Source organism: Aethalodelphis obliquidens, unplaced genomic scaffold (assembly GCF_003676395.1).
Source record: "Aethalodelphis obliquidens isolate GAN/ISIS:26980383/991018 unplaced genomic scaffold, ASM367639v1 scaffold1, whole genome shotgun sequence".
NCBI classification, from domain to species: Eukaryota; Metazoa; Chordata; class Mammalia; order Artiodactyla; family Delphinidae; genus Aethalodelphis; species Aethalodelphis obliquidens.
Window position 1 is genome coordinate 9,226,532 of NW_020837945.1, and position 12,357 is coordinate 9,238,888.

General features: G+C 43.4%; 1 protein-coding gene and 1 pseudogene across 2 annotated transcripts in view; one reads left to right on the forward strand and one right to left on the reverse strand.

Moving 5' to 3' along the window:
* SETD4 (SET domain containing 4) overlaps positions 1-12,357 on the forward strand; it is a 219,920-nt gene that overhangs the window by 100,008 nt on the left and 107,555 nt on the right. For both annotated transcript variants that reach the window (XR_003431588.1, XR_003431589.1), the window contains exon 13: positions 8,940-9,043. The gene's annotated coding sequence lies outside the window, so the exon portion shown is untranslated. The remainder of the gene's footprint in view (positions 1-8,939; positions 9,044-12,357) is intronic.
* LOC113617355 (60S ribosomal protein L23-like) lies at positions 6,407-6,888 on the reverse strand (annotated as a pseudogene).

Below are 12,357 nucleotides of genomic sequence, written 5' to 3' on the forward strand. Positions count from 1 at the left end.
GAACGTTGAAGATCAACACATATTCTCAAACTTGGTTATGGGACTGCTGATCTAGCACATGCTTTTTTCTCAGTCCCCATCAACGGGGAGAATCTAGAGTGGTTGGCCTTCACATGGCAAGGGCAGCAGTATACATTCGCTGTCTACACGTCTGCTGGGACCTTGCTCATCCTGACATGCTACCGAACATCATTCTGCCCACCTATTAATGACATCATGGTACTTGGACTTACTGATCAGGGTGCTGCAGGTATCATAGATGCCCTAATACAGGGGTTCTCGATCAAGGGATTTTAACTCCCAGGGTACACCCGAGAATATCTGGAGACATTTTTGGTTGTTAAAAATGACGGATTATGAGTAACTAGTATTTAGTGGGTAGAGTCCAGGGATGTACATTCTACAATACTTGAGACAACCCTCACCCTTCACCAAAGAATTGTCTTTCCCCGAATTTTAATAGTGCCATGTTGAGAAATACTGCCTTAGCAAGACACCTGTGTAGCAGAGCTGGGAGATTTACCCTATGAAAATTCAGGGATCTGTTGCACCAATGAAGCTTCTGGGGGTCCAGTAGTCTGAGGCGTGCCAGACATATATATATATTTTTAAATTAAAGGATAAATGTCACATCTTAGCCACTCAGAAATATTTGCTGAATGAATAAATGAATGAAAAACATACGGGAAGAGTTCCTTGTGCAAAGAGAAATCTGTTTGGGTGAGAGGCTGGCGGGGCTGGAGGCGAGGGGCTGGAGGTGAAGCTGAGGTTCATACAATTTACATGCTGTTTATTTAGACACCTGCCCCCAGAAGGTGGAGGACAACAAGTGGCTTTCATCCAGGGAGAAACAAGACCTGGTTAGTGTTCTAGAATGATCCCTTTACAACCGGTTAGCGACATTGTCCTAAAAGGCCCTGAGACCAGAGTTAGAAAAACTAGCCTGGTCCCTTCTGTAATCGTCCAGTTGGGAAGCTATGAACAACGAAAATGGGACAGATGGAAAGAGAATAAAGGAAGAAACAGATTCCAGAAGATTTGGGAAGAAGAATGACCAGGATTTGATGACTGGATTGGAACTGTGGGTAGAAGGAGAAAGAGCAGAAGAAACCCCTCAGGTCTCTGTGTCTTTGGATGACTGGATAACGCAGGAATAGAATCCAGTTTAAGTGACAGATCGTGAGTTTTGTTTTAAATATTGGCAACTTAAGGATGTGGGGCATACAGGAGGAGGTATCCAGTTGGCAACTGGACAAGTGAGGAGAGTCTCAGCTGCAGACGGAGGTTTGGGAGTTGTTTGAAGCCACAAAACAGGCTCAGAGAGGTGATCTAACCCATGCTAACATAGTTGGTAAATAATAGAGTGAAGATTCGAAGCCAGACATTTCTGGCTCTAAGGCTTACCCCACTCTCTCCTAACGTACCTTTTTTCGAAGTTATAGATTTCTAAAATGAGATTTTAAAATGCATGTAGATGGAAATCTAGCAAAGTTACCAGTGTATTTACACGTTGACCCAGCTATCCTCCTTCTGCAGGAGTGGACTTTACAGTCAGACCTGGACACATACAAAATGACACATGCACAATGTTATTCATGGCAGTCTCGTTTGAAAGAGCAAAAAAAAAAAAAAAAAAAAAAAGAAAGAGAGGAGGGGAAGGGTTAAATAAACAGACTACCACACACCTGTGCAGAAGAGTAAGAAGCTCTCGGTAAACTGACGGTGTGTATGGTATGCTCTCTTTTGTGTAAGAAAAAGTGAAACTAAGAACATGTATTTGCTTGTATGTGCGTGAAGATACAAGGATATAAGATGCTAGTAGGTGCCTTATAGGGGTGGTGAAGAATGGAACAGAAGGATACAAGGTAGGAACAAATCTTCTCAATGGATATCTTTTAGATTTGAAGCATGTAAATGTATTACCTATTCAAAACAATTAAAACATTGAAAATGTGGTATATTTACCCATTAGTGTTTATCTACATTGGAAATTTATTTCCGCCCCTGGAAAGATGTATTTGGTTTATGCATTTATAATATTTTTGTACTTATCCATCCATCCATCCAACACAATTATTCACCTCTGTGCCAGGTGCTGGACTAGCCACAAGGGAAATAATTGAGAAAACAGACATGGTTCCTGGCCTCACTCTAGATATAAAGACAGAGATTAGTCAAATCATCCCATAAATACACTAAAATGGCAATCATGCTACAAAAAGTGTGAAAAGGACCTCAGTTATTCTGAGACGGGTTAGTCAAGGATGTGGCAGGGAAGGCTTTCTTGAGGAAAATCCTTCTGAACTCCATGAAATGCTGGAGGGAAGAGGTGAGGAGATGGGGGCAGAGGGAACAGTATTTGCAAAGGCTCTGAGGCAACAAAGAGCACAGTATATGAAGAACCAGAAGAAGGCGGCGTTGATGCTGTGTAGGGACTGAGCAGATGGGGTGGATGTATTAGCAAGGGGGGCTACACACATGAAGATCTTGTCGGGCATATTGAGGATGAGGGTCTTTGTAAGTAAAGCAGAATTGGAAGCCACCGGAGAGGTTGAGACTACGGTGGAACAATATGAGCCATTTATGTCTTGGGAAGGTCACTGGCTGTTCTTTGGAGAAGGACGGGGGGTGTGGAGAAAGAGTCGAATCAAGGGGACCAGTTGGATGGCTGTCTCTGGAGAGTTGGAAAAAAGTGACCTTCGTTTAGACCAGGGTGGAGGTTATGGTTACAAGAAGCAGATGGAGTCAAGAGAAAGTGAAACCGAGAGGTCTTGATGATGGGTTGTATAAGGCTGGAGAAGAGAAGTCTTCCAACATGGATAGGTTTCCAGAATAGACAGGGCTGCCATTTCCTGAAAGAAAACATGAGGGCAGGCTGTTTGTTGGGGGTCAGGATGGATTTGAGGATGTTTGAATGTCCTAGTAGAAGGTGGTAAACCTGGAAAGGCAACACACAGATCATGTCACAATTCCATTTTTAGAATACACGGTGTAACCACACACTTGGTTAACAGTATCAGTAAAATGTGGCTCACACCCAAGTCTCACATTTTTATTCTTCTATACCCCATGTTAGTTTTTTTTTTTCTGTTAAGATTTTTCAACTTCATTGAAGCATAACTTATATCAATAAAATGTACATGTATTAAGTTTACACTTAGATGATTTTTCTTCAATCTATACCTTCATATAACTGTCATTCCCCTTTTTATTCAGTCGTCTGCTTGCTCCCTGGCAATCACCCCATGTTAGTTCTTGACAAAGTATTTCTCTACTCATCTCTTCCCCAAAATGCATGACATGTTATTTTAGGGGCATTGGATCCTTTAGAGAAAAGATCTTGAAGAAGACCATCGTTTCCCCCTGATAGGCCCCTTGCACTCAGCTTTCTCAGGTGGCATTTTGGACATGTCAACAACAAAGTTTCCTTTTTTTCTGGTTCCCCCCTGTGAGGGCTTAGCTGTTAATCTTCCTTCGTGTTTCATATTTCATTTGTGTTTTTAAAAGGATGCCCTTTTGTTTTTGTTCTCTTCACTGGTTCTGTATTTACAGGGAGCTTTCTCCTTTATTTTCTTTCAGTCCTTCAGCAGAATAATTTTGCTGACTTGAGGCCCCCTTGGGATACAGCCATGATACTTTCAGCCCTGCTGTGTGGCAACACTGCTGCTAATATTTTTGCAGGCCCTGGGTCTGGTAGTACTCAGGGTTTTGTCTCTCAACTTCTTAAATGTAACACTGATGCTATTTCTGTATCCATGGGAGGAACTGTGGGATCATTGGAACTTTCCCAAGGGGAACACTTTTCTGTATAAAAAGAAGAGGGTGAGAGATTCCTTTATGTTTCAAACACTGGTATAAAATTAATTGGTTAAAAAAATGCTGGTTGTTCCTACGTAACTTTTCTGGTTCTGGAACCACATTCAGCAAAGGGCACCGTGACCTCTGTGGGGACATGGAACAATCTGATACCTGATCCAACTTTTCTGGCCTGAAGGCAACTTCAGTGACTGACTTCCAACAGATCTCTAAGGACAGCTGGTTCTGAAAATGTTTCTCCTAGCGGCGCAAGTCCTGTTTTTCAACTGATGAATCCTTTCAATGCCTCTGAACTGGATGACTAAACTCTCCTTGTGTCTGAAGAGATGTATAGACACAGAAAGACAACAGTGGTTCATCAAGGAAGAGATGTCGGGAGAATGAAGAAAGTAACTGTAAGCTGGGCCCAGGAAGAGTCTCAAACTGCTGGTCTGCAGGTGTGTTTTGTGGGCACCCTGAGGGCCGTGAGAATGACCTCATATCTCCAGTGGTTCTCAGAAGCCCCAGCTTCTGAGCTTTGAAGTCCATCACTGGTTGGTACTGAGGCCATGCCTTCCAAGGCTGAGTGAGGCAGGAAACTGAGGCAGGTCCATTTCTGGGAGAGATGGGACGCCTCTGACTGTGGCTTTAGGCCTCCCCCAGTGGCCTTGGCGAACTTTCTGTAGAGCTCCAGGGAGCCCAGGAGGCATCCATGCAAATTCCCTTCCTTCCCTCTCTCCTTCCCTCACGTCAGACCTGCATCACGGTCCATCACCTCTTGGAGACTGGCTCCTTTCCCATGTTCTTTCATAGGTATTTCTCTTAATAAATTACTCGTACGTTTAATCCTCTCTTGGTTTTTGCTTTTCAGAAGACCCAGACTAACACAGACCCCCTTCAAAACAAAACAAAACGAAATGAAACACTTCTTTATAAGGGACACATGCAGTTCTTACTGTCCCATCTCCTCTGTTATCTTGTATCTAATCGGAGTCACACATTTGTGTTATGTGTCTGACCCCTACAGGTGTTTGATTTTACAGCTCAGGTATTGCATCTTCTTTGACAGCATCCTGGAAATAGAGACATAGGGAAGGGCTGGCTATTAGAAAAATATTAGTCATTTGGGAATATGAGGTTAAACTATTTTATTTCTTGCAAGTTACCAAATTTGGGTGTCATTAGCATTTAATTTATGAATGACCCATCTAACTTTTATTTTTTAGCAGCTCGTTTAAATTTTTTCTTATTTTAATTTAACCTGTGAGTTCATAGAGTTTTCTCAAAATTAGGAAGTTGTGAAAATAAAGATGAGCATTGCCTTTTATTAATTTGCGTCATTGTCGAATGGCCAGATTCTCTCCAGTATTTGAGACTCTTTGGGTAATGTCACTAATCTCTACTCTTCCCCAGGAAGAGGTGGATTAAACCATTTGCTTTTCGTACATGGTGTAGTTGTAGTAGATATAGTCATATGATTTCAATAAATAACTTTTTGAGGGCTTCCCTGGGGCGCAGTGGTTGAGGGTCTGCCTGACATGGGTTCGTGCCCTGGTCCGGGAAGATCCCACATGCCGCGGAGCGGCTGGGCCCGTGAGCCATGGCCGCTGAGCCTGTGCGTCCGGAGCCTGTGCTCCGCAACGGGAGAAGCCACAGCAGTGAGAGGCCCGCGTACCGCAAAAAAAAATAAAAAACAATAAAAAAAAAACAAAAAAACTTTTTGAAAAGTTCTCAGACAACAAAAAGAGTTTCCAAGCTACTGTTGTTAACATTTTCAGTAATTATTTTTATAACAGGATTTTCTTTATTTTTTTCTTTCTTTCCAAAATCAACTCATTGCCTCAAATGCTATCCTTAATTTCTACTTTAATTGAATCTAAGCTTGGTGATGAGGGTCACTGCCAGCCAAAAAGATGACCACGTTGCTTTCGAGCTGGGAGAACAGACCATATAGGACAGAATGGATTTCCTCTACCTTAGAAAGTTTTTGTTGCTCTCCAGAAATAACATGGATACAACCAGGACCGACTACATAATTTTGGGGCCCAGTGCAAAGTGAAAATGGGGCTGCTTGTTGAAAGGTAGGGAAAAGTGCCATTAAAGGTCTAAAACATGAAGGTTTTTCCTTTATTTCATGACTCTCCTCTACTCATATGCATCTTCCATTGTCCCACTGAATTTCACTTATAAAAGACAAATTGTAAGGTAAAATTATTAAGAATTTCAAGGTATGGACAGCAGAGCATTAAACCAAACATAGGGTCCCTTCCAAGTGCGGAGACTTGTGGCATGATGCAGGCTGCATTCCCGGGAAGTCGGTCCTGGATACAACTCACCAGTGAGTTGACAAGCAAGCTGGAAACCAGAGGGAATGTCTCCACTCTTCCCTCTAGTCTCTCAGGTGGAGGTGTGCACAGGGATCAGGGCTCCAAGGTGAAATGGAAGGCACAAGGCTTAGTATCCAATGTGCCAGGGCATGAGCAGTGTTTCTCCTCCTATTTCGTCCTCGGCTCTCTGGGCAACGGCTTCACCATACTGTCTACCTTAGTGGAGAGAAGGTGCTTACTTGTTCGTGGCAGGCGATTTTATTTTATTTTTATTTTGTGGGGGGGGAGCAAATCATTTTTATTTTTATTTTTTTACAAATACACCAAAGAATCATGCAATGCTGCAAGCATTGGATGCAGTCCTGTGCCACGAGTCTGCACGTTCTTCTGCAGCTGGTCCTGTGAAAGGCGGAATCTTTCATCTCGCCTTACTGTTTTCTACGACTCCTGCATTATCTTCAAAATAAAGAAACATACCATCTTTTCTCCGGTAGGACTTCCGTTGTCTAATTAGCACTTCTTTCTGAGCTCTGGTTTGCCTTTCTTGACTGCGGCCATCACCACGTCACCCGCACCAGCAGCAGGAAGTGTATTCAGGTGTCCCTTGATCCCCTTCACAGAGATGATACGCAGACTTTTGGCTCCTGTGTTGTCAGCACAACTGTTCATGGCTCCAACCAGAAAACCCAAGGAAATCCAGAATTTCACACCAGAGGACCCACCGTGTCCTCGCTTTGACATCTTGAATGCCGGAGAGCGACAAAAAGCTGGGCGATTTTGTTTTGACTTTCCATTTTAAACATCTTATTATATTTACGGAGTGTCTGCTCTGTGATGATTTCTGTTCAGGAATTGTTGTTCTCTCCTGGTCCTCATAGAGCATCCCTTCTCGTGAGGGGAGACATGCAATAGGCAGAATAAAGGACTAGACAAACTGTAGAGAATCTCAGATATAGCAGCGCTATAAAGGAAAGTTGAGTGGAGAAAGCAGGTGGGCATGGTAGGCCAGAGGCTTTACAATTGTCAACAGGTGATTAGGGACGGCCTTGCCTTGAAGGTGGCATTTGGATGAAGACCTGCAGAAGAGAAAGGAAGCAGCCGAGCTGCCCTCTGGGGAAGATTGGGAGGGCCACGTCATGGCAAGGAGTCTGTGGTGGGAGTAGAAAACTTTGTTATTCATTGACCTTGCGTGAGCTTTTGGTGTAAGTTTAGCTTGCGTAGATCTACATGAAAGCATTCTTTCCTTCCTTTTTTTTTTTTTTTGGTAGAAAAATAGTACTTCTCTGTCAATTCAGTTAAAAATGACTAAGAGTTTCTACGCTTCGATTGGTTGTGGCCGCATCTCCTCGGAAAGTAGCACAGCTGGGTTCTGGTGTGGAGTCACTTCTATAGACTTCTCTTCTTAAAAGAACCTCTTATTAATGGCTGAGTTCAAAGCAAACTTTAGAAATCCAATCGATTTCTCATTTCTTACATGTTGTTTGGTAAAAGATTTTATGTCAGTGATTGCAGAATGAAGGTGCCAATAGGAAAATAATCGGTTTATAAATGGGAAGGCGGTCAGGCATCCCCCTTTCCATCGTCCTCTCCAAGGTCAGGGCATGACTGAAATGCAGAGAAGATGCACTTGTACAGTACGTAAACGATAGTCTTCTGTGGAGGGTCATTAACCTCAAGTCTCCCTCCCGGAGGGCAGTGTTGAAGGAAATGGCTTTGTGAGCTTCAGAAGAATGTGACATGATTGTACCTGGGAATAGAAGAATGGTGTCTGCAGTGCCATTAATTGGGATAACAATTATGAAAGCTTGGGAAGAATCAAGTTTCAGAGCCCACACTAATCCCCAGGAAGACTTTTCCCCTGGTGGATATAATATTGCTGCTTTTCAGGTGCATTCCTAAGATGTATTACATTTCTCAGACTCACTTTGTATAGGCTGCTGTCAGGGGCAGGATTTGGGGGTTGCCAGAAGATTCTTTGGTTTCATCCCGGCAACTCTCCGCTTTCCTGAAGTGTCGGTGAACTTGGTGGAAGCAAGGGTCAAAGCAGAGTTGACTTGTGTCTGGAAGCGTGAGTTCCGTGTCCTGGTTTCGATGAAACACAAGGCAGGAATGCAAAGGCTGTCTTCCTGAAACTGCTCATGTTTACACGATGATGATGTATTTCTTCATGATGTTGACCCAGATGTAGCCGTATCTCACCTGGTGACAGGGTATGCTTCCTTGATTGGCTGCTCTGGGATAATGAGCTTCTGTTGATCATGGACTATGTTTTCCTGGGAAATGGAATATGAAAATAATTGACAGATTTCCCATAAGCCGAGCTGAATTCCAAGAACATGTAGGTAATCCTACCTGATTCACTTTCGGAGCTTTACTTTGAATTTCTGTTGGTGTCAACAAAGCTGTCATAAAGAACAGCGTACTTCACCTTCGAAAAAGCAAACTTCCATTAAAAAGGCAGACAGCTTTAAAAAAGTTGTCCCTTAAGGCTCTTGGTTGATCGTCACCTGAGAGTGAAAAACTCTTCAATGTAGCAAAAATATCTACTATAAACTAGTCGTTGGTTTACATGACGTATTCCAAAATCCTTGTAGGAAACTTAGCATTTGGAGTGTCAGTGTGATAGAATATTGTAAATAACCAATATAAACACAGTCCTCAACCAAGGGTGTTTCTCTATTCACGTTGGGGTTGACTTTTGAAGCCTTTAGATAAGTAAGAATTGGCATGTGTTAGAAGCTGCAGTTTTTTTTTTAGAAGCTGCAGTTTTTGCAAGCTGAGTATGTCATTTCCCCCCTTTTCTCTACGCCTTTACAGGAAATACTAAGCCATGAAGATCATTGATATTTCCTGAAATTATATTGCTATTTCCTGTCTGAAGAGCTGTGAGGGTATATGTCTCTGGAACACTGCTCCTAAAAGTAAGCACTTAATGATTCCACTGCTTATCTTTTCCAGAATGTTTCACTCTTTCTTTTTTAAACTTTTTATTTTATATTGGAGTATAGTTGATTAACAGTGTTATAATTAACACTGTGATAATTTCAGGTGTACAGCCAAGTGATTCAGTTATACATATACATGCATCTATTCTTTTTCAATTTCTTTGCCCATTTAGGTTGTCACATAATACTGAGCAGAGTTCCCTGTGTTATACAGTAGGGACTTCTTGGTTATCCATTTAAAATATAGCAGTGTGTACATGTCAGTCCCAAACTCCCTAACTATCCCTTCCCCTCGCCCTTCCCCCTGCCCGGTAACCATAAATTCGTTCCCTAAGTCTGTGAGTCTTTCACTATTTCTTTTCTATTAGGCAGAGACTGAGGGGAAGGTTAGGTCTGAAATGAAATTCAAAACATGCACAGCCCTCTCCCTGGCCCCTTCATACTGGTAAGCCATTTTCTTGCCTCCAGAAACCACTGTCCCTTTGGACAGCCTCTCATCCATGTCTGGGGACACAGGTAGGTCCTGGGAGGAGACTGGGCAGGAACGTGCTGGAACTCCTCGCCTCTGCATTTCCGCTTGGTTGGCCAAAATTGATGGGGGACTGGGAAGACACAGCATTTAGGCTGAGTTTTGGCACAGAAAATGGAGGGAAGCCAGGCAGGACACTCAGTATAGGCCCTTGTACCTCACACATAAAGAAGAAGGTAAATTTAAGTTAAATGAACTTCAGAAAGCATAATCCGGGATCGCTTCAGTCAGAGCCGCTGAGCTCCTTGCTGCTAGCTCTGTCTCTCAGGTCCCACAAACCTGCCCTTCCCTCCGTCCTTTCACATCAGGTCCTTCTTCCCTGTTTCAGTGTCTGTGGTCTGGTAATGAGCACGTGCTCCATGAGGGAATTTCTGCAGTTGCCAGAAGCTCAGAGATAAAAGCATCCAGAAGATTTTTATCTCTCAGCAGAAATGTTTTTCTGAGGACACACACATAGTGTCACCGTGACATTTAAGATCTCAGTTTATCATCCTTTTCCTCTCATGGAGAACAGTTCTAATCACTGGAAAACTACCAGCTTCTCCAAGAAGCCAGATCTGTTGGAAATCATGCAGAAATACCCACAGCAATAACGAAACCAGCAGCACGCAATAGGTTAAGAAGTCTCTGTGTACTACTGTGGATAAAATAGATAAACAACAGGGACCTACTGCATAGCACAGAGAGCTATATTCAATATCTTGTAATAACCTATAATGGAAAAGAATCTGAAAAAGTATATGTATATATATAACTGAATCACTTTGCTGTCCACCTGAAACATTGTAAATCAACTATACTTCAGTTAAAAAAAAAGGCTCTGTGTAGATCTGTTTCTACTGACTTTTTAGATAGTAGCTAAGGGAGAGCTTTGAAAGTAGGATTTCAGCTGGCATATGGCATCCCCTGCTCCAGGAGGCGAGGTTGCATGTCAAATTCCACTTCAGGAGGTATGTGCTTCTTAGACATGGCTTCCTGGCTGCTTGTGTTTGGACAGTGGGCATTGCTCACTGACATGGTTCATTAGGGCTCAGCATGGTCTTCAAGGTCCTTCACTACCTCTTCTGCCATCTTGACTGGCCCCACTCCTTATCTTCCGGAAGACTGACTCAAAGGGCCAAACCACTAGTCAGCACAAAACTGGGTGGAAAGACCTGGATGGACTACAGGCTCCCCGAGGAACTCTGGTCCTCTCTGCTTCTATGTCCTCACTTGGCCAGGCCTAAGGGAAGGTCATCTGTGGAATGGCCGGCGGGCAGTCTCTCTAGGGGCCTCCCTAGATGGCTCACCTTAGGAAAATTACCTTAATTTCCCAGGCTTCAGTTGGGCTCCAGGTCTGCAGGCTCAGGAATAGTATTGGGCTGACACACTAAGAGGTGGGCTCTTCTCTCTCTAGCACAGATACACAATTATTTCACTCAAGTGAAATTATGCACTTGAGTCAATTATGAGACTCAAGTGTATAACCAGAATTCCAGTCCATTGATTTCCCACAAGAAATATAACTGCAGAGGCTGAAGTCTCAGGAACTCCAGAGAGGTCGTGCTACCTGGGAATGAAACCACAATTGGAAAGCAGTGTGGTCGGCCCGGATTCAGAACTGGGGTGTTGGTGATAAGGTTTCAATCAGAGTGAGGCATGCTGTCTGTAGCAGGTTGGATGGTGGTCCCCCAGAAGGTGCATTCCCCTGGAACCAGTGAATGTGACCTTATTTGGAAAAAGGGTCTTTGCAGATGTACTTAAATTGAGTGTCTCAAGATGAAATCATCTTGGATTCGGGTGGGCCCTCAATCCAACCATCTTATTTCCCCCAAGTTCTTGGGGATCGTGATGATAGTGAAAGACACACTTCTGTGGAAAAAATATTCTGCAAGGGCAGAAAATATCAAAGTGTATTTTTTGTTGCCATGAGCATTTTCCTGTGAGATCTTGCCAGCTCTGACTGGTTCCATGACGTGTTTATTTTCCTAGGGCTTTAGTAGTAAAAATCAATGTGATTTTCATCCTGGTGTGCCGAGTCCGCTTCTTCATTCGTTATGGGAACTGGATGAAAGAAAAAGCACAGATGCAGGTTATCCGAGGTTGAGTGTAACTTTCTCTCCAAGGTCAAGACCACTCTCCTGTCTCCTCCGAAGAAGGTACTGACTCAAATGTCTTTCCTTATTAAAAGCTGAGTGTTTCTAAGAAACACATTTCATGGAGGATGGAATGCTTGTGCTGGCCCTTGGAGGATGAGAAGGAGTTTCTCCGCTGGCGATGAGGTGGGGTGAAGGTGGTCCAGGTGGGGAGAACGCACATGCAGAGGCTTGGATGGGGCTGAAACACTGGCCCCAGCAGGAGGGAAGCAGCCAGAAGGGGCAGCCAGGAAGACACACTGAGTAGTTCCAGCTGTTCTTGGTTGGTGACATAGAGCCATTGGGCAGGATTAGATTGGGGAATATCATGATCGGATTTGCATTTCTGAAAAAGCCCTTTGATGCCATAACAGAGAATGGATGGGAATGGGACAAGGCTGGAGAAGGCAAGGGGAAAGCTGGCAGCCTATGGGACTAAGTAGTATCAAAGTGGAAACTGGTGTTAAGTTGCAAGGTTTTAGAACATTCTACGTCTCAACTTATATTTCTTTTCCCATCCATCTTTCAAAGACGTTGTAAAGCACAAATGAGATAAAAGTAGCCAGGGGTGTGCAAAAGCAGCACACATTGTTAGGAGCAGCTCACTAAGAACGACGTGCTATTAGCCTGAATAGACTAGCATCACT